The 23,468-nt window shown below is 48.1% G+C and overlaps 1 pseudogene; it reads left to right on the top strand.

The window, feature by feature from the left end:
* The first annotated feature begins 20,717 nt into the window (after positions 1 to 20,717).
* Positions 20,718 to 20,813, top strand: LOC147698307 (U6 spliceosomal RNA; annotated as a pseudogene).
* The last annotated feature ends 2,655 nt before the right edge of the window (positions 20,814 to 23,468 follow it).

The following is a 23,468-nucleotide window of genomic DNA, read 5'->3' as shown; positions in this document are numbered from 1 at the left end:
ATGATGGGGCAGTGCTTTTGTGTTAAGGCAATGATGTGTAATTGTCCTTGTGATCTGCTTTGGTAAAAAGAAAAATACTTTGCTGGACCACAGTGATTTCACAGTTTAATGTGTATAAGAACCACTGGGTTTTGGGGGTGACCCAGAAGACTTCCCTGTTCTACTAGAGATGCTGATAGACTTCATTTTAATTTTGCTGCTCATTTGGGGCTTAGAATAATTCTCACTTTGAATAATCTGTGACCTTTCCACTTGAGCACCTTTGTTGCATTTACCTTGTATTGTTACATTGAATTTTGGGACAAAACCCTTTTACTTTTTCTGATTTGGAACACAAATATTGAGTGGGCCTATTATTTATTTGAACTGTTATACTCTGCTAATTGATCTTTAAGTAGCAACATTTTGGGGTGGAAAATGTTGGAGTGGCTTAATTTTGGGTTAAGATTTTGGTTTATAATGGCATAAAAGAAGGTAAAAGAAGGCAATAATGCTGGAAAATTATATAAACCGACAGACACAGTCAAATGTAGATCCTAAAGGATCAGACCAAATGGGCAGATTCCACACCAATAATTTTTTAGGAGGTTCCTGCAGTTTAGCGCAGTCTACAGATGAAAGGTTGAGTCCATAGTCTATAGTAACATTGTGCCAATAGCAGTGTCTCCTTGAAAACACCTACCAATAAAACAGGTCCCATGCGGCTCAATACACAAACAATCACGCTTAGCTAAAAGATGCGCTAATGCAAAAAGCATTCTATTATCTTCGGGCATGTCTGCCTGGAGAAGCAGAAGCGTCAACTCCGGTATTGGGCTTAGTAGCTTATTCAACATGTCAAACACTGTGGAGAAAACAGCAGTCCAGTAAACTGCAATAGGAGGGCATCGTCAGGCCAAGTGCATGAAGTTCACTTCTCCCCCATGGCATCAGTCACACTCATCGCGGGCACGCAGCTTATATTTGTATAGTTTGTGCGGATGTAATAGGTCTGGTGTAGAAAATGGAAATGTATAATGTGTAGCTTGGCATTTGGGAAAAGGGTTAGGGTAAGACTGCATGTGCTCGCTCACTTCATATCAGTAATGGGTTTGCCCAAATCAGCCTTCCAGACAGCTTTACCATGCTCTGAGCCTAGCATCATCTCAAACTGCACTAAGGCATGAAGGCAAGAGAGGAGATGCTGCGAGGAGGGCGCCTTAAGAAGGAAAGTGAGAACCATATGTATGAGGGGATTGCGCCTTCGGAACATCACTTTTACCGACATTCCAGTGGCACAATGCCCTGCTCCATATTTACAAAGTGACAATAAATTAAGCCACTTATTGTGGCTTAACGCCACTTTGTACATATGGTGCACTTTCATGCAGGTATCCGCGTGAAAGTGGCATGCCATGCCTGTTGCTGTGGGCCTTCCACCGCAAAACCCATTGCTTTTTGACGTTGCCCCAGATTTGCAAGGATCTGTTAATCTGAGGCGGTGCCAAAAACCAATGCTGTGCAAAAGCAGGGGTTAGACTAGCTCAATGAGGAGAAATACTTTTAGTTCTCTGAGTTTTTGCTTTTTCTATATGTGCTGCATTCTGAAGCACACATAGAAAAAGCCAAACGTCATTGATTCACAAAAACAATCATTAAATAATGGCGATTTGCTACCTTTATGTGTGCTGCAAAATGCAGCAAACATAGAAGTAGCATATCACTATTATTGATTGTTTATGTGCAGGAAAGGATACCTTCCTGCACATAATCAATCATCCCTACAACTTAGGTTCCCTTGCTCTATGGCGCAAGGGTGTCTGTGTTGGCGCTAGGCAGTTTTTCTTTAGCGCTAGGGAAAACACCGTGCACAGTATTTGGAAATGCTGCCGCAAGGTGCTGCAAAATTTGCAACAGCGCATGCTGTGCTATTTCCTTGTGTATATGCCCCTATGTGTCTTACATTCAGATTAGGCTGGTGGGATGTCAGTGTAGTATTGCCAGAGCAGCACCCTGATACAAATACATGTGAAAAGATCCACCTAATACAATGATTAACCAGTTTCAAATGTGAATTGGGAAAAAGACCACCCATCTCTGTTATATCCCATGTGTATCCCCCTTCCTCTTGCTTAGTGTGCAATATAGGGGTAATTATGTGACATTCTGCATAGGAGAATGTATTTGAGGTGAATTCTAGCTTGCAATCGGACCCAGGGCTGTTGTTTGCAAGCTACTTAGTCAATTTTGCAGTGGTATTATCGTGGTGCCTGGCCAAACAGGGCTGGGAGGGGAGAAGATACACATGGTCATGTTCAGGTGCATAGTGCACCAGATAAGGGGGAGGCCTGAACCAAAAGTGGGTGAATGAGGCTTGTGCACAGATAAATAAAGGTCATAATCTGGGGCTTCGAGACCGCCACTATGATAGGGTACGGTAAGAGTTTTCCAATCAATCAATCAATCAATCAATCAATCATCGCATTTATATAGCGCTCTACTCACCCAGAGGGTCTCAAGGCGCTGGGGGAGGGGGGTCCGCTACTGCTCGAACAGCCAGGTCTTGAGTTGCTTCCTGAAGGCGAGGTGGTCCTGGGTCAGGCGGAGGTGGGTGGGGAGGGAGTTCCATGTCTTGGCGGCGAGGTAGGAGAAGGACCGTCCCCCTGTGGTGGCTCTTCGGATACGGGGGACGGTGGCGAGGGCGTGGCTGGTCTATCGCAGCTGGCGTTTGAGAGCGTAGAAGTTGAGGTGGCTGTTGAGGTATCCTGGGCCTTGGTTGTGTAGGGCTTTGTGTGCGTGGGTGAGGAGACGGAAGGTGATTCTCTTGTTGACCGGGAGCCAGTGCAGGTCTCTCAGGTGTCCGGAGATGTGGCTGCGACGGGGGATGTTCAGGATGAGTCGTGCTGAGGCGTTCTGGATCCGCTGGAGTCTCTTCTGGAGTTTGGCGGTGGTTCCGTCGTAAAGGGAGTTGCCGTAGTCCAGACGGCTGGTGACGAGGGCCTGCGTGACCGTCTTCCTGGTCTCGGTGGGGATCCACCGGAAGATCTTACGTAGCATGCGCAGGATGTTGAAGCACGACGAGGAGACGGCGTTGACTTGTCTGGTCATGGAGAGGGAGGAGTCCAGGATGAAGCCCAGGTTGCGTGCGTGGTCTGTTGGTTTGGGTGCGCTGCCTAGGGAGGGGGCCACCAGGAGTCGTCCCAAGCGGCGGGTGAGGATCCCAGGATGAGGACTTCTGTTTTGTCCGAGTTCAGTTTCAGGCGGCTGTTCTTCATCCATTCGGCTACCTCTTTCATCCCTTCGTGAAGGTTGGCTCTGGCGGTGGCGGGGTCGTTGGTAAGGGAGAGGATCAGCTGGGTGTCGTCGGCGTAGGAGATGATGTTGAGGTTGTGCTGGCCTGCGATGTCTGCGAGGGGGCTCATGTAGACGTTGAAGAGGGTTGGACTGAGCGAGAAGCCTTGAGGAACGCCGCAGATGACTTTGGTGGCTTCAGATCTGAACGGAGGGAGGCGGACTCTCTGTGTCCTTCCGGCGAGGAAGGAGATGATCCACTCCAGTGCCTTCTTCTGGACTCCGACGTTGCTGAGGCGTTGTACTAGGGTACGGTGGCAGACAGTGTCAAAGGCCGCGGAGAGGTCGAGGGGATGAGGGCCGCTGTTTCTCCGTTGTCGAGCAGCGCCCGGATGTCATCGGTGGCTGCGATTAGGGCGGTCTCGGTGCTGTGGTTGGCCCGGAAGTCAGACTGTGAGGGGTCGAGGGATCCGTTCGTCTCGAGGAAGGCAGCCAGCTGCTTGTTGACGGTCTTCTCGATGACTTTTGCAGGAAACGGGAGCAGCGAGATGGGGCGGTAGTTCTTGAGGTCGGTGGGGTTGGCCGATGGCTTCTTAAGTAGGGCGCTGAGTTCGGCGTGCTTCCAGCTCTCCGGGAAGGTAGCGGTGTCGAAGGAGGTGTTGATGATATCCCGCAGGTGGGGTGCGATGACAGCGTCGGCCTTGTTGAAGACGTGGTGGGGGCAGGGGTCGGTCGGAGATCCGGAGTGGATGGAGTTCATCGTGCGGATGGTGTCTTCGGTGCTGATCGGAGTCCAGGCGCGGAGGGTGGTGGTGGGGGGCGGTGGTTCGGTCGTGGCGTTTATCTGTTGAGTGCTGAAGCTGTTGTGTATGTCTGCGATCTTGTTGTGGAAGTAGGAGGCGAGGGAGTTGCAGAGGTCTTGCGAAGGGGTGATGTCGTTGTTTCCGGCGTTGGGGTTGGAGAGCTCTTTGACGATGTTGAAGAGTTCCTTGCTGTTGTGTGCGTTGTTGTCCAGTCGTTCCTTGAATGCAGTTTTCTTGGTGGCGTGGATGAGTTGGTGGTGTTTTCGGGTGGCGAGCTTGAGGGCAGTCATGTTGTCCGGTGTTGGGTCTCTGCGCCAGGTTCTCTTGAGGGCTCGGCAGTTCTTCTTGGAGCTCTTGAGTTCGTCGGTGAACCATGGGGCTTTCTTGCTACCGGGTCTGCTAGGCGGGGTCCTCAGGGGGGCGAGCTCGTCTGCGATAGTCGCTGATCCACTTCGTGAGGTTGGTGGCCGCCTGGCTAGGGTTCGTTGTGCTGGTGGGAGGGTTCATGCTCAGGGAGGTCGCGAGCTGGTCGGCTGTGATCTTGTTCCAGCTCCTGCGTGCAACCTGTTGCTGGTGGTGGTGGATCGTGGTCCTTCCGAAGCTGAAGTGGACGCAGCTGTGGTCCGTCCAGTGGAGTCCGGTGGCGTGGCTGAAGGCGATGTCCTTGCTGGATGAGAAGACGGGGTCGAGTGTGTGTCCGGCGTAGTGGGTGGGGGTGGTAACCAGCAAAGTCTAGGTTGACCCCCTGCTGAGGCAAGGTGCACCATAAGGATTCATAATCTGCAGTGGAGTGATAGGTATATATGTAAAGAGGAAGCGCAGCCATGGAAGTATGACCATTTTCATGATGGGAATGAGTACCATTAGGGAAAGGGGCAATTTATTCCAAACACAGATCAGGTCCTACAAAGCATTTAGCACTACCCCACAGTTATCTGTCAACAAATGTAGTTTACTAGAACTGACCTGGATCCCCAAGTAATGAGAGAGTCAGTCACTCATCGCAAAGGCAGCAACAGTTTGCCAATAGTAGTGGTCAGGGAGAGGGGGAATGTATAAGATTATTTATTCCAATTTATTTTTATGCCAGATACCACCTAGAACTGTGGCAATTCTTGTATAACTAGGTCAAGTTTCTCTACCAGAACATTGAACTAGAGGGACATGCCTTCTGCATATAGCGAGATCACTATGTTACATTGCGAAAAGGCCAGACCCTTATGGCTGTGTAGTTATCGTATGGCGGAAGCCAGTGGCTCAGTCACTAGAGCATAAAACAAAAGTGACAAAGGGAAGCTCCGATAAGTGCCTCTGCCAAGAGGAATCGGCTCAGTAAGTAGGCCATTTGGAAGATGGACTAGAGCCCAATCCGGTCTATCAGATTTCCGGTACTCACACGCTTTAGCATACTGATGCAAAGTTTGTTCTCACTGTCCGCAAGGGTGTGAAATTCAGTTAAGACAGATTGAAGTTCTGTCGCTAGGTGTGGATGATAGTCAGTCTCTATGTCACACTTGAGTTGCCAAAGACCTTACCTCAGCAGATCTAATTGGTGTCGTAGAGATTTCTTTACCATGTACGTTCTCCAAATGTACCCTTTGACGTGTGTCCTGTACTCACTAGGCCACTGGAGTCAAGCTATCGTGGCTGAAGATGGCTGATAGCCAGAAACCGGTCCTAGGATGCTTGATTCCAGTCCAGGGAAGACATGGCTTGGCAGTTCGGGCTGGACTGTTCCCATGAGGCACAGGGTCAAGACTATTTGCATATGGTCATGTCTGAACTGGGGTGGCTTGGTGAGCAAAATAACGATGGATTAAACCCAGATCTGTGACTGGGGGGTGAATGTTTTGCCATTGTGCAACATTCTGCCCATCATCTTGTGTGTTTTCCCTTTAAAAGTTTCCCACACTGCAGCCACTGAATCCACAAGCCCTCGTATGTCACAAATCTGGTATCTTGTAGTCGTAGGTCAGATCTAAACACTGGATCTGTTAGTGCCTGATGAGTAAATTGCCAGGTAAACATAGTGGGGCTAATTTACAAGCCACTTGCGCCGCCAGTGCCTCACTTTTTATATGAGAAAAGGTGATGTACTGTGGCACAAGGGGCTTGTAAATAAGCCCCAGTGTGTTTTAATTCTGGGAAGGCTAGGGTAAGCTGTATGCAAGAATGGTCTCATAGGGTTCTTGGGAGGTGTTCTATGAAAAGGGTACAACTGCATACATCATGGGCAACGAGCCAGTCGTCCAGTCTAGCTCAAGACCCATGGACCATGGTGTCAGGGCTCACAGACCTTGAGCGCACTGACTGCGGAAGCGGATACAAACGGGAAAAAGAACTACAGTTTCCGTCGTCCGCCAGCGCTGTCAGTGGCACGTGATGACAAGGCACGCTGAAGACGTGCAGTTAACAGAACCAGATATCTAGGGAAAGCGCCTTCACAAAGACGCTGATTATTCTGAGGATGTCCGAGGTTCAGGAAGTACGGTCAGGGTAAGTGTGAGATCTTGCACCAACATTTGTTCTATTGCTGTGTCTTTAGTCTTGAGTGCGACGGAGGCTTCCGACGCGCACTTTCTTGGTCCCTCCAGTTGGAGAGACACGCGATATCCGGCGGTCCCATGCGGGATGTAAAGCTGTGTATATTGTGAATCCTGAGTATGGGCATTACAAATTGGACATTACTGACACTCTCACTTTGAAGCAAATGTCGGAGAACTTGTTTTATTCACGAGTCTTGCATTGAGTGCGAGGTCTGATAATCTACTACACTTTGGGATATTCGGTGTGTGCTTCTATCTTGATGGGAGTCTAAGTCTGCATGGTTAACAAACTGGCTAATGAGCTATTGGATCAGTTAGAGACAAACCATAATCTCTATGCCTACGCTTTGCCTGCAACAGACTTTGGCTTATGATTGTTGTATTCTCATCCATTAGGGGAGATCGGTTGAGGGGGTCGGTAAGGGCAAGCACGTTCTATGAAGAAGGTATGAGTAGTGTAATCAGGACAATTTTATTAAAATAGAGGGTGTATATCGCAATGCGTAATGGGATATGTTACTAACCATACTCATTTCTTCAATAGAATATGAATGTGCTGTTACCGTGTACTTATCCTCACATCTTTCCCGGCGGAAAGCCATCCTTATTTTTCTTTACAGGTATAGTGAGTTCCCATTGCATAACATCCTTTTAGTAACAAACAGTTAAAGCATTGAATTGTATGGTGATATTGTTTTTTCTCTCTCTTTATCTTTTCTCAGGTCTCCCTCCTTGTTGTTCGTACCCTTTCCTTCCCTCGCTTGACCATCTCACTAGTCCGAGGGGATTAATTCTATCTGGATGTGGAGCTGTCAAGAGGTGGACCCTTTTAAACTTCGATTCAATCCTGAGGATAACCTGGTGACCATCAGCCCACGTTTTATTATCCTCCTGGTTGGGTAGAACTTGAGATGGCGACGCTTGAGGATGTCTTAGCAGCACTGATATTGGTGCAGTCAGAGTTGGCGACTTCACGTAATGAAACCGCTGCTTTACAAGCAATGGTAGAGCGCATGCAATGGACTCCTTTTGATGCAAGTAGCTCTTCTCTTCCTCAGGCTAGTACAGATCCTGTTAGTCCCTCCAGAGAGATATTATGGCGATATGCATAAAGTGCAGGTGTTCCTAACCCAAGTAATGCTACATTTCCATTGCAAACCCAAGATGTTTTTTGACTAACCAGGCACGTGTTGCCTTCTTGATATCTTAGTTAGCAGGGGATGCAGCTCAGTGGGCAGTCCCTATAGTCAAACAAGACGACCCTCTCCTCCATGACTGGGACACTTTCAAGGAGGAGTTCGAAAATACTTTTGACCGCAGGGCTGAAACATTTTCGTCAGATAAGGAGTTGCTTGAATTGAAGCAGGGTAGTAAGGATTTGCTGGTCTATCTTAATTCCTTCAGACGATTGGTGGCTGAGACAGAGTGGCCCGAGTCAAAACAAGCCACCTTATTTTATCAAGGGCTTCAGGATGATCTAAAGGACGTTATAGCGCAAGTGGACCCTTAACCCAGAACCTGTCATGCGCTAATCGAATTAACACTGCATCTGGATCATCGCTTGAAGGAACGCAAAGGCGACAACAGGAGAAGAGAAAGGGCAACTCAGCGCTTTGGCCAACCAAGGGCTTCTAAGCACAGATTGTCTCCTTCGGAACCTATGGAGATTGGGGCAAACTGGGACTTCCTTACTCCCAACGAACGTGAATATCGATGGAAACAGGGATTGTGTCTTTACTGCGGGAAGATAGGACATTACCTCAGAGAGTGTCCTAATAAACCTAGCAACAGTCGTCCCAGATTTGGACAGGTGGCCGCAGTCGCAGCTGACAAGACATCGGAAAACTGACATGCTTGAGGAGTAAGGAAGGGGTATCCTTGAGCATTAGTGAAATCCCTTCAGTGAAGAACGAATCCAGAGGCAGCCCAGAACACTTCTTAGTGGATATGGTTATTGTTGTGGGTTCGGAAAAAAAAACGATCCAACTCTTGGTGGATTCTGGGGACACTTGATGTTTTATAAACGAAGAAGAAGCTCTTGGACTAGGGGTGGAATTGGTCATGAAGAGCACCCCTGAGACTGTGTTTGCTGTGGATAGAAAACAGTTGGAATCCGTTCCCATTCTGTTTAATACAAGAGAACTTGAGGTATGGTTCAACAGTGATCACTGTGAGTTCATTACCTTCAACTTCATCCAAGCCCCCAAACACGGAGTAATTTTGTGGTTACCATGGCTCCAGAAACATGATCCCACCATGCATTGGCCTCTTTTGACAATGAAGATGGATTCCGGGTACTGCAGCACCCACTGCATATTTCCCCCTATGTTACCATCCAAGTCTTTGGCTTTACGCCATCACATTGCCACGGCCGCCCTCCAGCACAGCTTGCTGGGACAGTCCAAAATGGCATCATCTAGGAGTGATTGGTCACAATGCCTCCTGGGGTCTCAGCTCCACCCAATGCCTACATCACTTCCAGAGACTTGCACATTAGAAGTTCGAAGAGAGAGACCCATTTGGGTTGGCCCCATTAGTCTGGGCAATCTCCTTTGTTCATTAGGCTTGGGCAGGCCCAACCCTGGTGCAGTGTGACAGCTGAGTGATTGATGTAGATCGAATTTATAACGTTACAACGAAACAATTACAAAGCATTCTTTTTTACATCGCAACTACCATTACATGATTTACAACGCATGCCCTTACAGTGCATTTTTAAAAACTACCATTACAGCGCATTCCATTACAAGGCATACTATTACAACGCATACCATTACAATGCATAATACTTTTAGGGCAAAAGTAGGGTATGTGTTGGATTGTGTAGGGGTAAAAATTACTAGTCCCACTCCAGTGAGTGCAACAATAGGGTAAGTGTTGTGTAGTGTGGGGTAAAAATTACTATTCCCACTCCAGTGAGTGCAACAGTAAGGAAAATGTTGGATAGTATAGGGATAAAACGTACTATTCGCATCTACCCCAAAACCCATACTCACCCTAAAACTAAAAAATCTTTATTACTTACCTTATAATGCGTTGTAATGGCATGCGTTGTAATGGTATGCGTTGTAATGGCATGTGTTGTAGTGACATGCATTATAATGGCATGCGTTGTAATGGCATGTGATATAAAGGCAGTTGTGTTTTCACAGCTGCGTTGTAAAAGCAGTGCAATGTAATGACTGTGTTGTAACGGATGTTTCCCATGTAGATCAGTTCACACCACCCCTTTCCTCCTCAGGAGCTGGGAAAATACTGTTAGTTGCTCCTTATGACTGCTGGAGAGAAATGTGATTATAGGGCATAGCAGAGTGACAACAGGCCAGGGAAATATGACGACTCTGGATGACCCATAAGGTGTACAACTATTAAGTTTGAAGTTACATGATTAGTTTTTTCCGCACAGGTGACACTCCGAGTCACGACGTCAATGGTCTCTATAGGCAAAAGGGGAGTGAAACTGCATTCTAAGGAAGTGGTCTCCTGGGTGTATAATAGGAATGTCTGACATAATATCGACAGACAGAATATCGAAATACAAAAATATCGGCACAAAAATATCGACATCAAAAATATCGGAGTCATATCTTCATAAAGGTAAGTACAAAAATATCGAAAAAATAATATCGTAGTACAAAAATATCGAAATTAAAAATATCGTTTTTTTAAATGTATTAATAATAATGTAAAAATAATTTTTAAATACATATAATTTTACAAATATTAAATAAAAATATTAAAACAAAATTAAAACTAATACATATACATTTAAAATAAATAAAACACTTAATAATTTAATGTAATTTTCTTTTTTTTAATTTCATTTAATTGATTTAATGTAAAAAAAAAATATTTTTACCCTGTACGCCTGTACCCCAAAAACCCAAAACTGACCCTGAACCCTAAAAATATCCCTGTACCCCAAAAACCCAAAACTGACCCTGAACCCTAAAAATATCCCTGTACCCCAAAAACCCAAAACTGACCCTGAACCCTAAAAATACCCCTTTACCCAAAAACTGAAAACTGACCCTGAACCCTAAAAATACCCCTTTACCCAAAAACTGAAAACTGACCCTGAACCCTAAAAATACCCCTTTACCCAAGAACTGAAAACTGACCCTGAACCCTAAAAATACCCCTTTACCCAAAAACTGAAAACTGACCCTGAACCCTAAAAATACCCCTTTACCCAAAAACTGAAAACTGACCCTGAACCCTAAAAATACCCCTTACCCAAGAACTGAAAACTGAACCTGAACCCTAAAAATACCCCTTTACTCAAAAACTGAAAACTGACCCTGAACCCTAAAAATACTCCTTTACCCAAAATTAATTAATATTATTTAATTACCAATTAATTATTAATTAACAATAATAATAAAGTAAATATATTAGCACATTAGCTGTAATTAATTTAATTTAATAATTAATATTATTTTTCCCAATTAATTAATTAATAATAACAAAAAATTATATATAAAAAAATTACTCTAATTAATGTAATTAACTAATTAATATTAATTAATTACCAACTAATTGATAATTGAAAATATGTACAAAATTATATTAATTAATTAACTAATTAATATAAATTAATTACCAATTAATTATTAATTAAAATATGTACAAACATATATTAATTAATTAATTATTATTAAATTACTTCCCACCCTATTCCCCTATAAACCCATAACCCGCTACAGAACATATTTATCAATTAATCAATTAATTAAAATTAATAAAAAATTATTTCTCAATTATTTAATTAATAATTCCTACTAATTAATAATTAATTTAACATAATTAAATTACTTCCCACCCTATTCCCCTATAAACCCACAACCCGCTACAGTAGTAAAAGACAATATTTAATTAAATTACATTAAAAATAAATAATAAAACATAATAAATACAATATAATATACACTAAATTTATTTAAAAATTGATATTAGTATCATCGAAGTTATTTATTTCGATATTATTGACATCGATATTTAAAACTTCGATATTACTGATATCATACTAATATCGATATTAAGACTGTCGATATTACTTACCTTCGATATTTTGTCCCATCGATATTTAAACTTCGATATAATTGTATATCGAAATTTAAAACTCGATATTTTGTCTGTGTACCGTATAATAGAGTGTCACTATAGACAAAACAGTATATCACACTGACTTTCCCTATTAGTGTACACTAACATTATAAGACCTATGCCAGGCGAACCTCCCATCCTGCAGAGTCCCCATTGCACCAGGCTATCTATTCGCAGTTACTGGTCTGTGCATGACAGGAGTCTCCCAAGAGTAGCCCACATATGTGTGCACAAGCGTGTCCCCACGTGTTCACTTGCAACTGGCCAAGTGCCCCTTACCCTTTCTTTGTTTCAGTGGCCTTATCCTAAAAGGAGGACACTGGTGGTAAACATGTGCAGTCCATTTGCCAAGTGGTTACCACGGATGAGACACATGTAATGAGAGTGACCCACAGTAAAAGGTTCAAAGCAGGGTGATATAAAAACAAAACACCCAGGCACACTGATCGTGCAGAACCCAATTGCTACCCGTACCACTGCCAGCTGAAAGTAGGGTATAAATAGCCGTCACTCATGGGTTCTCTTACCTACTCAGCGGTTAACAGATGGCAATGGGTTCTGACCAGACACACCATTCACCAGTGGCCTGCTATCACTGAGAACTTACACTGGACCTCTTATGCTAAGACCACTCACCTAACTCAACCATGTGGCTGCTGATCCCTACAGGAAGCCCGGACTGCAATAAGAATCCTTCTGGTTCTAGATCAGATGCATCCCAGACACTAACCACCTATATAGACTTAGCAGGTTAAGGTCCCTTCTTGTACTGGGCCATAAAAAATTGCATCCACATCACTATTCCAAGCAAGGGTTCAGTGCCCCAGCACTGATGCCAACTCAACAGACAGATCTCAACTGAGCCAAACAGGCCCCTTGAACAAGCGTCTGACCCTCACACACATTAGTTACTCTGGGGTCCACGCTGCCGACCAACACTCTCAGGATGACTGTGTCCCATAAGGGGACTCAAGCCCAATCACGGAGGGCTCCCAGATAAGAGTCACCTCCAGGCAGTTTGCATCACAGGAACCGATCACCCAGAGACTCCCTGTAGCCCCACCAGGTCAACAGAAGCGCAACAGGACACTGTGAGTGGGATATGCCTGACTCAGGCCCCCCTGAGGCCAATTCCCAACCACTATGCCACAACCATTAAGACCAATCCGGGACCACATTGAATCCCCAGTAAAAGGTTCAAGAAGTCACTTTGAGGTTTGCACTGCCTGCTTTCGCCAAACTCAGCAGAGAGCTTGCCATGTCCTACTGAGTCCTTGCCTGGCAAACCAGGACTTTGAGGGTCCCCATGGATTCCACCCCAAGGCTCTTTCAGCAATAATGCACCAGGCAAGGGCCGGATTAGGGAAGCGATTCCTGCACATCCTCACCAGTGGCATCCACCCCTCCAGCACACCTAAAGTGGGCCTACCAGTAGTCTATCAGGCACAACAGCCTGCCTCACTGGTAGCTCAGAGTAAGAGTCCCAGACAGAAGTTACTACAACCCCCCAGTCTGAAGCACATCGTCCCTTCACTTAAGATCAGCCCCATCTGGCCCCTTAGTTTGACCACTGCACCAAGCTGTGGCCACACCCACCAAGCAAGTCAACATCTGGTAACCCAGGAAGTCGAGGGGTCCCAGAGCATCCACTATAGGCTAGTACACCAATAATGCACCACCCTAAAAATACTTGGGGGTGCTGCACCCACCAGCCAAACCAATGCCTTGTGAGACAGGACTTTGAGGGGCCTCAGGACATCCACCCCAAGGCTTTTACATCAGCAGTACACCAGGCAGAGGGTATGCTGAGGGCAGAACCTCCTGTGCACCCTCACACCATGCTGGGGCCCTTACCCAACAGCTACAGGGCCTTTTCCCTCCACCCTAGGATCTGTCCCACAGGACCTACGTGATTAGCCATCCAGCTGGACATCACCCCAGCCGCCACCTCAGGTATAGGAAAATAACAATTCTAGTATGACATCCTACACCGCTCTTGGGACTTTCACTGTTAGTGTACACTAACATTATAAGTCCTATCCCAGGTGAATATCTGGTCTTGCAGAGTCCCCATTGCACCAGACAGTTACCAGGCTGTGCTCAATAGTAAAAAAATAAATAACAACAATGGGGGGAGGTAGAGTATAGAGATAGGATTCTCACTCCACGGGCACTGATAATTAAACAAGAAGAATCCTACTCCGAGTGCACCCCAGGGATGGGGGACACTTAGTGTTGAGAAAAATACCCCTCACACACCAACAGGCCCCTTGGTGTCATGCTTCATCATCGGGGTCTTCGCATCCCACTAGAGGGATGCGGCGTGCTGCGACCAGCGACTACGCGGGAGCACTGTCAGAATTGACTATGTGTGGTGTGTGTAAAGTGTAAGTGATGGGGTATTGGAGGATGTGAGTGAAGGGTGTGGTGAGAATTAAAAAGTACCTGGCTCGTAGGTTCTATGAAAAAACTTTATTCGAGACCTCAAGCTGGTACTGCTAAAAGAAGTGCAAGGTGAGGTTAGTTGTCTTTATTATGGACATTACCTCTGGTGTGCGTCGACATGTTTCCGAACTGGTGTTCCTTCTTCAGGATGGGGGCACAACTCCCCAACCCTACTCACGTGTTTTTATAGAAAAAGACTTTTTGTCTAGGAAGTAAAACAAAAGTGAAGCTATTTTCAGTGATGAAATGAGGCTATAGTGTGCCTACAGCGGTATTAGTTCATGCAATTGCATGACTCATTGTTACTGTTTTATCCTGCTTCATGAGCATATCCAGAACGTCAGGGTGGGTTGATGGATTCGTAATAAAATCCGCCAGAGTTAGCCTCCTCTACCACCCTACGCTGCTCCGCTGGTGGAGTCCTATCCCAGGTGAATATCTGGTCTTGCAGAGTCCCCATTGCACCAGACAGTTACCAGGCTGTGCTCAATAGTAGACTCCCTTGTGCAGCCTGCACACGTGTGCCCCTTTCCCTTGCTACGTCGCAGCGCCCTTACCTTAAACGGCGGACACTGGGACTAAGCATGAGCAGTCCATTTGCCAAGTGAATACTGTGGGTGAAATACATGTAATTTGACTAACCCACAGTAAAAGGTCCAAACCCAGGTGATATAAAAAGAAAATAAATCCTTGCATACTGATTAAGTGGAACCCAATTGAAAAACTCATTATATAATTTCAAAACTAGATTGGCTACATGGAGGTGTACCCAGTGCCAGTGTTGTCTTAAGAATTATTGGGGACCCTGGCAAGACAGATTTTTGGGCCCCTTGTTCATAAAAACTTTGAACAACTTTATTAACATGTTTACTACCCACTTTTGTGCTAATTGTAGCCCGCATGATGCCAAACGCCTGGAAATGGTTTTCATACAAAAAAAACATATGCAATATGTCTTGTAAGGCCCCTAAAATCCTTAAGATGACCGTGGGCAATGAGACACAGTGATAGAGAGAGGCAGAGAGAAGAAGAGAGGTTCATAGATAGAAATGGACAGAGGTGATATAGAGAGACAAAAATAGTTACTTTCCCATGGGGTCACCTTGGAAGGTCGGGGCCCTGGGCAATTGTTCTCATTGTGGATACCTTACCAGATCTCTGGCCAGTGTGCTAGACTATCATTGCTGTGCTCTTTTTTTGTTTGATTTGTTATATTTTAAGTTTGTATTTCTTTTTCACATACAAGGTTGCCAGACTTTGCTTCACTCTGCTATCAGTTTTAATTGTTAAAATCATTTAGCTTCTTTTATGTCTTGAAGTTGTCTGGGTCTACTTTTACTTATTTTAGCACACTATTCTGAACAATGTTGCTGGCAGCAACATTTTATTTAATTTCTTTTGTTACATACTTGCACACTCCACGCTGAATTCTTTGTTGCTTGAAATAAGAAGGAGCCTTCTCTGAATCACATTACTTTGATGTCACTAACTGTTCGAAAAAATGAGTTTTAGGGAAACCCACCTAAACAGTGGACACACACGATTGTGCCTACAGCAAGCATGTGAGTGTCCTTCCTCAGCAAACCATTGGAAGCTTCCAGAAACCCTTCCTTTTCTGTAGTACATAACCACTACTATAGCAGTGAGTCTGTGAATCTGTCATCAGTAACGTTGCTTTAAGCTATTTTCCATTTCAAAAGATAATCTGCACATTGCAACTGAATAGCCTTTTTGCATGAACAATTTATTAAAATGTGTTCCAACCTCCAGCAGATCTTATGGCAAATATATAACAGCACTTTCCACTTATAGGGTTCTTATTGCCGATCTCACTTGTTATTGTTTCAGATATTGTTTGTATGTTTGGAATGCACTTTTAAAATGTGAAACCTGGACCACCTTTCCTTAAAAGATAACAGATGAGCCCTTATATTTTGAAATAATATCAAGAACTGAACAGTCCCCAGATTCCCAATTTGGGACTGCTGACTGTCGTTTGCAAGGTGAATAATGTATGTATTTATAATTTTAGGATAACGTCCTGATCTTCTGATATCTTACTGTTACCCTTTCCTGTTCTCCTAGAACTATTACATCTACGTAATGTTTCGCCTAACCAATTTATTATTTGTGTAAACTTCTGTTTTCCCATGCCATTGGTCTTAACATTGCAGCAGAAAATGGCTCGAGTTTTGCTGATTAGTAATTAAATAAGGGATACCAAGCAGGTTAAATACTTTTCCTTGAACACCACTATTTGGTATATTTACACAAAAGTCATGTTCATGAATGGGATGCGTAGTGGGCCTAAGAAGGCGTGATTTGCCTTTTGAGGTTTTAAAAGCTTAGAAACAAAACAGATTGGGGACAATCAAAAATACCTATCAGGACCTTTACTAGAAATGAGTAAAGATGTGCTCTTGCAATTTATTTAGATTAAGTCCCCTTCCAGGTTTGGGAATGGGACCAGAAAACCCTTAAACCTCTTGGAGACATAGGTGAAAGTGTTGTTCTAGAGGGAAATTGCCCTCCCATTTGAGACACAAATACCACTTGTACATCATAGCTGCATCTACTTAATACAGAATTATGATGTTGTGCATTTTCATCTCTGTAAAATGCCAGTACCTGAAAAAGTCATTGGACTTTTCCAAGAATATGCATGAGAACCTGCAACTACTGCTGTAAGTGAATTGGAAAAAAGTGTAAAAATGTTTTTAAGTAGAGGTGTAACATGCCTCACATATTGCTTCACTTTTTGATGAACCTGGACTCCTGTGTTTTCAGAAGCACCAGAAATGCACGGAAGTTGTGTTATGTTAAAGAACATGTATTAAGAGCACGTTCACCAAATGTCTATTGGCACACTATGAAATACACTGTTAGAGGGGATTATTGTCTAATCCAATTAAATCTAAAAGGCGTGTTTGTACAGCCAGTTCTTTAAATGTTTTATGAAGGATTGAACATCTGCAGCTCAGCTAATTATCCAAGGTGGAGGGTTCCAAAAAGTGTGGGGGGGGGGGGGGCTAACACTAAAAAGCTCCTGCCTCTTGATCTGCTCCTATAAAATTGAGAACAGCTAGTAAATATGAATAAGCAGATCCTAACTTGCAAAGAAGAGCATACTTTTTCATAATATTTGCAAAACATGTCAGTGCTAAAGTTGTCAATAGTCTCCTAATATACTGCATAATAGTATGTTTCTATGCCACAAAGCCTAGATAACTTTGCTGCACAATTTGGTCCTAGTTTGACCCACATTTATTAGGAATCCTTTTCCCCACCACTGTTTGCACTGGAGGAAATGTGTCAAGCTACAATATATACAAGAAAAATGTATGTTTGTCTGTAAAGATAGCATAGCAGATTACTTGCCTCTTCTAAGAAACAACTACTCTTAAACAGAACTTGTTGCCAATTTATCTTTAAAGCAGATTTGTGATCTAAGTTAAGGAAGCCATGGGGGGTCGGTGGAAAATGTGCATTACCTCCTCGTTAGTCTTCCTCGCCACATGACTTACATAGTGAGCTTTAGCTCCACAACAGAACCCTCCAAAGCAAAAGAAAAAACACCTCCCACCCCCTCCCAACATGGCCGACCAGTCCCACCTGACCTCTATAAGAGGCGGACCGGCCCAACCAACAGCCTGTTTTTTTTGTTCTGCGCGATTCTCTCCAGAGGCGCTGTTCAGGTAAGATGGGCCGGCGTGAGCTGGCCCTTGGGGTTTAGGGTGGAGGACCTGCTCTAGCAGTCCCTGGTGCCTTATGCCTACTAATCCCCCCCCCCTCTTCCTTCCCCCGGTCCTGTGGGGCCAGTTAGGTGCTGCTATAGCGTGCCAAGGGTCTACAGGGGGGGGGGGGGGGCGGCCGGGGATGTGGGGTGTTTAGTCATTCCCTTGTTTTTCCCAGGTCGTTACGGAGGACCCTGGCCACTATGTGGGCGTTTGGGTCCAACGCGGCAGAAGCCCATGTGTATCTTGTTCCCCTGGGCTCGTGCTGCTCCCCTGTCTGCCTGCAACATGTATTCTTACTGCGGTATGTGGATGCAGGGGAAATGCTGTTGCATTTGAACTCGTACCTGGCTTTCCGCCGGGTGTTGCGCTCTACCTTCTTTCCAGCGTGTGCGCTGGCTGCATTTGCCGGTTGCTCAGTGGTAGAGCGCGACGTGCTGGGGGCCGTGCCTGGAGCCGCGGCGCTTCGGCGAGGCGGGTGAAATCAGTGAACACACAGCGTGTGTTACCCGGCCTCGAGGCGGTGAGTCGCTAACGCTCCCTCACAGAGGGTCAGTGCGATGTGTTGGGGAATCTACCCGTCCCGGTTTCGAAGGTCCCTTCCTTCTCACTACAGGCCTACCTTGCCTGTCGGCGGGTCCTCGGGGGCTCCGCTGTCCGGGTCCGGTTGCTCTCTCCGCGGCGCTGTGCGCCGCCGCCTCCCTTCGTATCATTTGGCCCTACGGGCCGCGGCGGTTTGCGGAGCTGGTGTTGGCTCCGAACGCCCCCCGCCCCTCGGGGGCGGGGTTTGGTTGCCTCCAGGTGCGTCCGATGATGTCTTTCATCGGTCTGGCGCGGCTTTCCCCGGCAGATTTGGACGCTGGGTGCAGGGCGCGTCTGTCTCCTCCTCGAAGGGTCCGGGGTTCATTCCTCGGTGAGGAAAAATAAATTTTTTTTGCTTTCCTTGACTGCGTCACTGGCGCGATGTAATTGCAGTTTCACTACTGTTTTTGTGTCCGGCCCAGTATTGTATGTCGCAGGCAACACAAGGTGTAGTGTTCGTGTTGTTTGATGTGGTTTTTTGCCATTTACTAGGAACCAATGAGCTATAGCTCAAAGGTAAGGCTTGCAACTTTGGTGGGGACAGCCCTCACAGGCCAGGGTTCGAATCCTGCCAGTGCTGTAGAAGTATCCCAAGGTGGGAAATTTTCAAACAGTGATTTTCTGCAAGAGATTATGGTCTGACAGCTAGAATTCAGACTTTGAGGCTGGAAACCAAGGTTCGAACCTCGGGGTCGACTGCACATCCTGTAATTCTGAGCTAATTATTTAATTTCCTTGTGTAACTTAACCAATGTGTCATGTCCAGCTTCTCTGTGGTTCACTGGCGCGACCTATGGGTGCGCGGTACGACGTGGGGTCAGATCCCTTATGTCTGTTTTCCCATACTGTCGCCCTGGCTCGCCCTGGGCCGTCAGGTTGCTCCGGACTCGAGTGAGTTTGAGAGGCCGGGTGGCTGTGCCTTCTGGTCTCCTTGGGGGGGAGATGGATCCCTTCTGTCACCGTCTACGGGGTCTCCCTGTTTGGCGACGCTAGCCCTTCGGGCCTTGCGCGGCGGGGGCCCTTGACCCCTCCTCGCCTCGTCTGCCTCTCGTCCAGTGGGAGTGTGGCCCGATGGTTGGTGCGGCGGTCCCGATAAGCGGTTCCCCGCCTCGGCGGGTCTTGGGGGTCGGTTGCGTCCCCGGTCCTGGTATTCTATGCCTCGGTGCCTGACCAACCTGGAGTCACGTTCTGCGGCTCTGGGCATTTGCATGCTTTTTCTCCGCATCGGCCCCCTCCGTGCTTCAGGGGTGTCCGGGGATGGACGCCCCAGGGAGTTAGTCAGGTGGGGGTCCACAACAGCTTTTGTGCAAGCGCCTTAGGCCCTTGCGGGTGTGTTGTGTGCTATGTTTGTGGCGTATTGCGCTTCTGTGCAGTTCAACATGGCCCCTACGCAGGGAGGTCGCGCAAGAGCGTGATTCGTCCCGCGTTAGGGCGTGGATTTCCCTCTGCCGGCGGCGGGGGTATTCCCGGGGTTTCTCGGGGTGCGTTCTCTGCGCATGTCTCCGGTCTCCCGGCCTCTGCCTGCGTCCATTGTGCTGGGCGTTGGGGAGGTGGACTTTGTCACCTTTGCCACTCGGATGGCTGCAAAGCTGGGGAAGGATACAGAGAAGACACGGCCGTCTGGTCTGGCTGCGTCCTTGTCGACGGTGACGGCTTTTCATTGGGGCCCGCTCCCCCGGACACGGCCTTCCTTCGGACTCCCCGTCCGCCTGTGGATCCGGGCCCGAGTTTCGGCTCTCCCCGGTCTGGTACTGGGTCTGCCGCTCCCTTCCTTTTGTCACCCCTAGGTTCTGGCTTTCGGCCCTCTCTCTCCTGGGGGTTCCCTGGGGGGGGGGGCTGTGGCCTCCATTGCGTCCCGTCTTGGGACGCGGCTGTCCCCGGGGCGTTGCCTTCTCGACGGATTGAGGGGGGCCGGCTCCGTCCTTGGTCTCGCCTGTTGGTTTTTCCGGACACCTGGGGTCGGCCTGTGGGGCCGCCCGGCGATTGGGGGTTCCCTCTCTCAGTTGCGGGTGCTTCCGTTGGCCTTGCCTTCCGGCCCGGGGGTGGGAGCTGTGCTCCTGGACCGCCTGGTGGATGTTCTTCGCCGGGTGTGGGTCTTGTCGCTCCCTGTCGGGAGGGGTGATTCCTCTCGGCCTCTTCTTTTTCGTGGGCTTCACGTCAGGCGGTGTCTCTCCTCCGTCGGGGTCCCTTCGGATCCCGTCTCGGGCTTGTACGCCTTCGGGGGTCGTATGGTGCTCGCTTCGGCAGCACATTTACTGATATTGGAAAGAATAGCATGGCCCCTGCGCACGGATGACACGCAATTACGTGAGGCGTTCCATATTCCTGGTCCCGGTTCTTCCCTCTGGTTCGTCCGGGGGGGTAGGGGGCGTTTGGGGGTCGTTGGGTTCTCCTGCTATCGCGCGGCCCCTCGTGCTTCGGATAGCCGAGTGGTCTTAGGCGCTGTGTTTAGGCCGCAGTCTCCTCTGGAGGCGTGGGTTTTGAATCCCACTAACGATCCTCCTGGCCTGCCATCTGTTGCACCGGTGCATTCGGTGTCCCCCGGTCTTGGTCGGGTCGGTCGTCCTGCTGGTGTAGGTGTCACCGGTCTTGTCCCTTCGGGCTATCTTTCCCCCGGGGTCCGACTGGGTGAGGGCGGTTCGACTGAGTCGGATCTAGCCTTCGCTGCCTGGTCTCGCCCTGACCCCGGTGGTGTTTCGGCGCCTGGGGCCTCGACTCGGTCTGCCTCCGGTGGCCCTGTTCACAGTGGGGCCTCGGCCCTCCGGCCCGGATTCTGCTCTCTCCTCCCGGGTCCTTGTGGTTGCCCTGTCTGTCGCTTGACCTTTCGGTCTGAGGTTCGCGTTTCCCCCGTGCCCTCTGAGCTACGGGATTCGCTTGGGCAGGGCCGGAGTGCTCCTGGGCGCTTCAGCAGCGCATGGACTTCTGTTGGAACGATACAGTGCTGAGTGGCTTGACCCCTGAGCATTGTCTCGCAACTTCGAGGAGCGTTCCAGTTTGTGGTTCCCGGCGGGGCCGCCGCCCCTGGTACCCGCTCCTTTTGCGAGCGGGCGGTTCGAGCCTACTGGCCGTACAGGGTTCTTCTCGTTCCAGGGTTGGGTCCCCCGCACCCGGAGGCGGGGATGAGCCGGCCCTTTCTGCTGGCCTGCCTCCTTCTGCAGGCCTGATTCTTGAGCGGTTGTCGCTGCTTGCTCAGGGTTGATTTTCTGGGGCGGTGGTTTTGCTGCTGGGCTACCACTGGTCTTCCACTTTCTCTTACTGTGCCTGGCGAGGGGCTCCCCTCTGGCTTTGGTACGGTCGGCTTGGTGCTGACCGCTCCTCCGTGGACCCCTTGCGGGTCTTGGATTCCTGGCTGAGGGATTTTTCCTTGGGCGTGGCCGTTTCTTCCCGGTGGGCCCGATGGGCTGCCTTGCGGACCTTTCCACAGTCCGGTGTTCGACGGGCTGGTTTCCCTGGTGGCTCGCTTGGCTCCGGAGTTTGTTTTCTCCGTCGCCCTCGGACGCTCTGCCTGTCTCCCCCGTGGGTTCTCTCTCTCGGTCTACGAGATCTTCAGGGTCCGCCCTTTGTGCCCCTGGCCTCGGTGGCTTTGCGGTTCCTCACCTTTGAGGTGGTTTTATTCCTGGTGGCAGTGGTGTCTGCTGGGCGGATGGGCGTGCGGGGGTCGTGCCTCCGCTCCCCTCCCATATTGCGGGTCTTGTCGGACTGGCTGATCCTCCGGCTTGTCCCCCGTTTCCTTCCCGGGGTTCCTTCCCGGGTGTCCCGGGCTCGGGTGGTGTCTTTACCGCCTTTCCCTGCCAACAAGGTTCCTCTCTTGTCCGTGCTGGTTGTCCGGTGTGCGGTTTTGGTTTCTCTTGACCGCACGTCTTCCCTTTCCCGGTGGGATGGCCTGTTGTGCCTTTTGGGTCCGGTTCGTTCGGGCCTCTGGCCCTCTCTTTCCGCCTTGGTTCGCATGGCTTACTCAGGCTGTCATCCTTTCCTGCGCTTCGCTGGGTGCGGTGGTTCCGGCGGGTGTCCGGGGTTGGTCCACGGGGTGTGGCTCTGTGCCCTGGGCCCCATTCGTGGGTGTCTCCTCTGTGGAGAAGTGTCAGGCGTCGACATGGTCGTCCCCCACCTTGTGCATGGGTCACTATCGGTCCCGGGGGGACTTCGCTGGGGCCGTTCTGAGTGCAGGAGCTGCGACTCCTGGTTGGCCTACTTTTCCTTTAGGTCTTGATTTCAGGTTTCCTGTGATCCCTGTTTTCTTTTCATTTATTCTACTGCAACCTTGGGTTGGTTTCTCTGCATCACCGTGTGGTGTTGTTGTTATGGTGGTCAATGAAGCCTTGTTGGCTTGGGTATTTGCTCACTATGTAAGTCATGTGGCGAGGAAGACTAACGAGGAGGTAATGCCCCGGTTACTTACCGGTAATCTTCATTACTCCGAGTATAGTCTTCCTCGCCACATGAGTTCCCTCCCCCCCTCCCTGTCTGGCTATCGGCTTCATTGTTTGCTTGGTAGATCAGGCTGTTGGTTGGGCCGGTCCGCCTCTTATAGAGGTCAGGTGGGACATGTCGGCCATGTTGGGAGGGGGTGGGAGGTGTTTTTTCTTTTGCTTTGGAGGGTTCTGTTGTGGAGCTAAAGCTCACTATGTAAGTCATGTGGCGAGGAAGACTATACTCGGAGTAATGAAGATTACCGGTAAGTAACCGGGGCATTACAATGTGTTGGGATGAAAAAGTCCTCTACATGGTAATATTCGTACACCCCTGCCCTGAGAGCTCAGCTGTATTTGGATCCCTAATGCTGATTGTTGTTGTCATAGGTGAACATGGATCATGTGTGTGCACTATGACATAGGGCTGTTTCACTGATTGCTGTCTTACTGGATTGGAAGGGGTGCCAAAAGCTCGACTCTCACCAGGAGTTAATCAGCACAAGCGCAGTGAAGACAGCATGATTTGTAGTGATCAGTAGGAATGAACAGGTCATTTTTAACCTGTGTCAC

The sequence above is a fragment of the Lissotriton vulgaris genome, chromosome 8, assembly GCF_964263255.1.
Source record: "Lissotriton vulgaris chromosome 8, aLisVul1.2, whole genome shotgun sequence".
Classification (NCBI taxonomy): domain Eukaryota; kingdom Metazoa; phylum Chordata; class Amphibia; order Caudata; family Salamandridae; genus Lissotriton; species Lissotriton vulgaris.
This window is presented reverse-complemented; position numbering and strand designations above follow the sequence as displayed.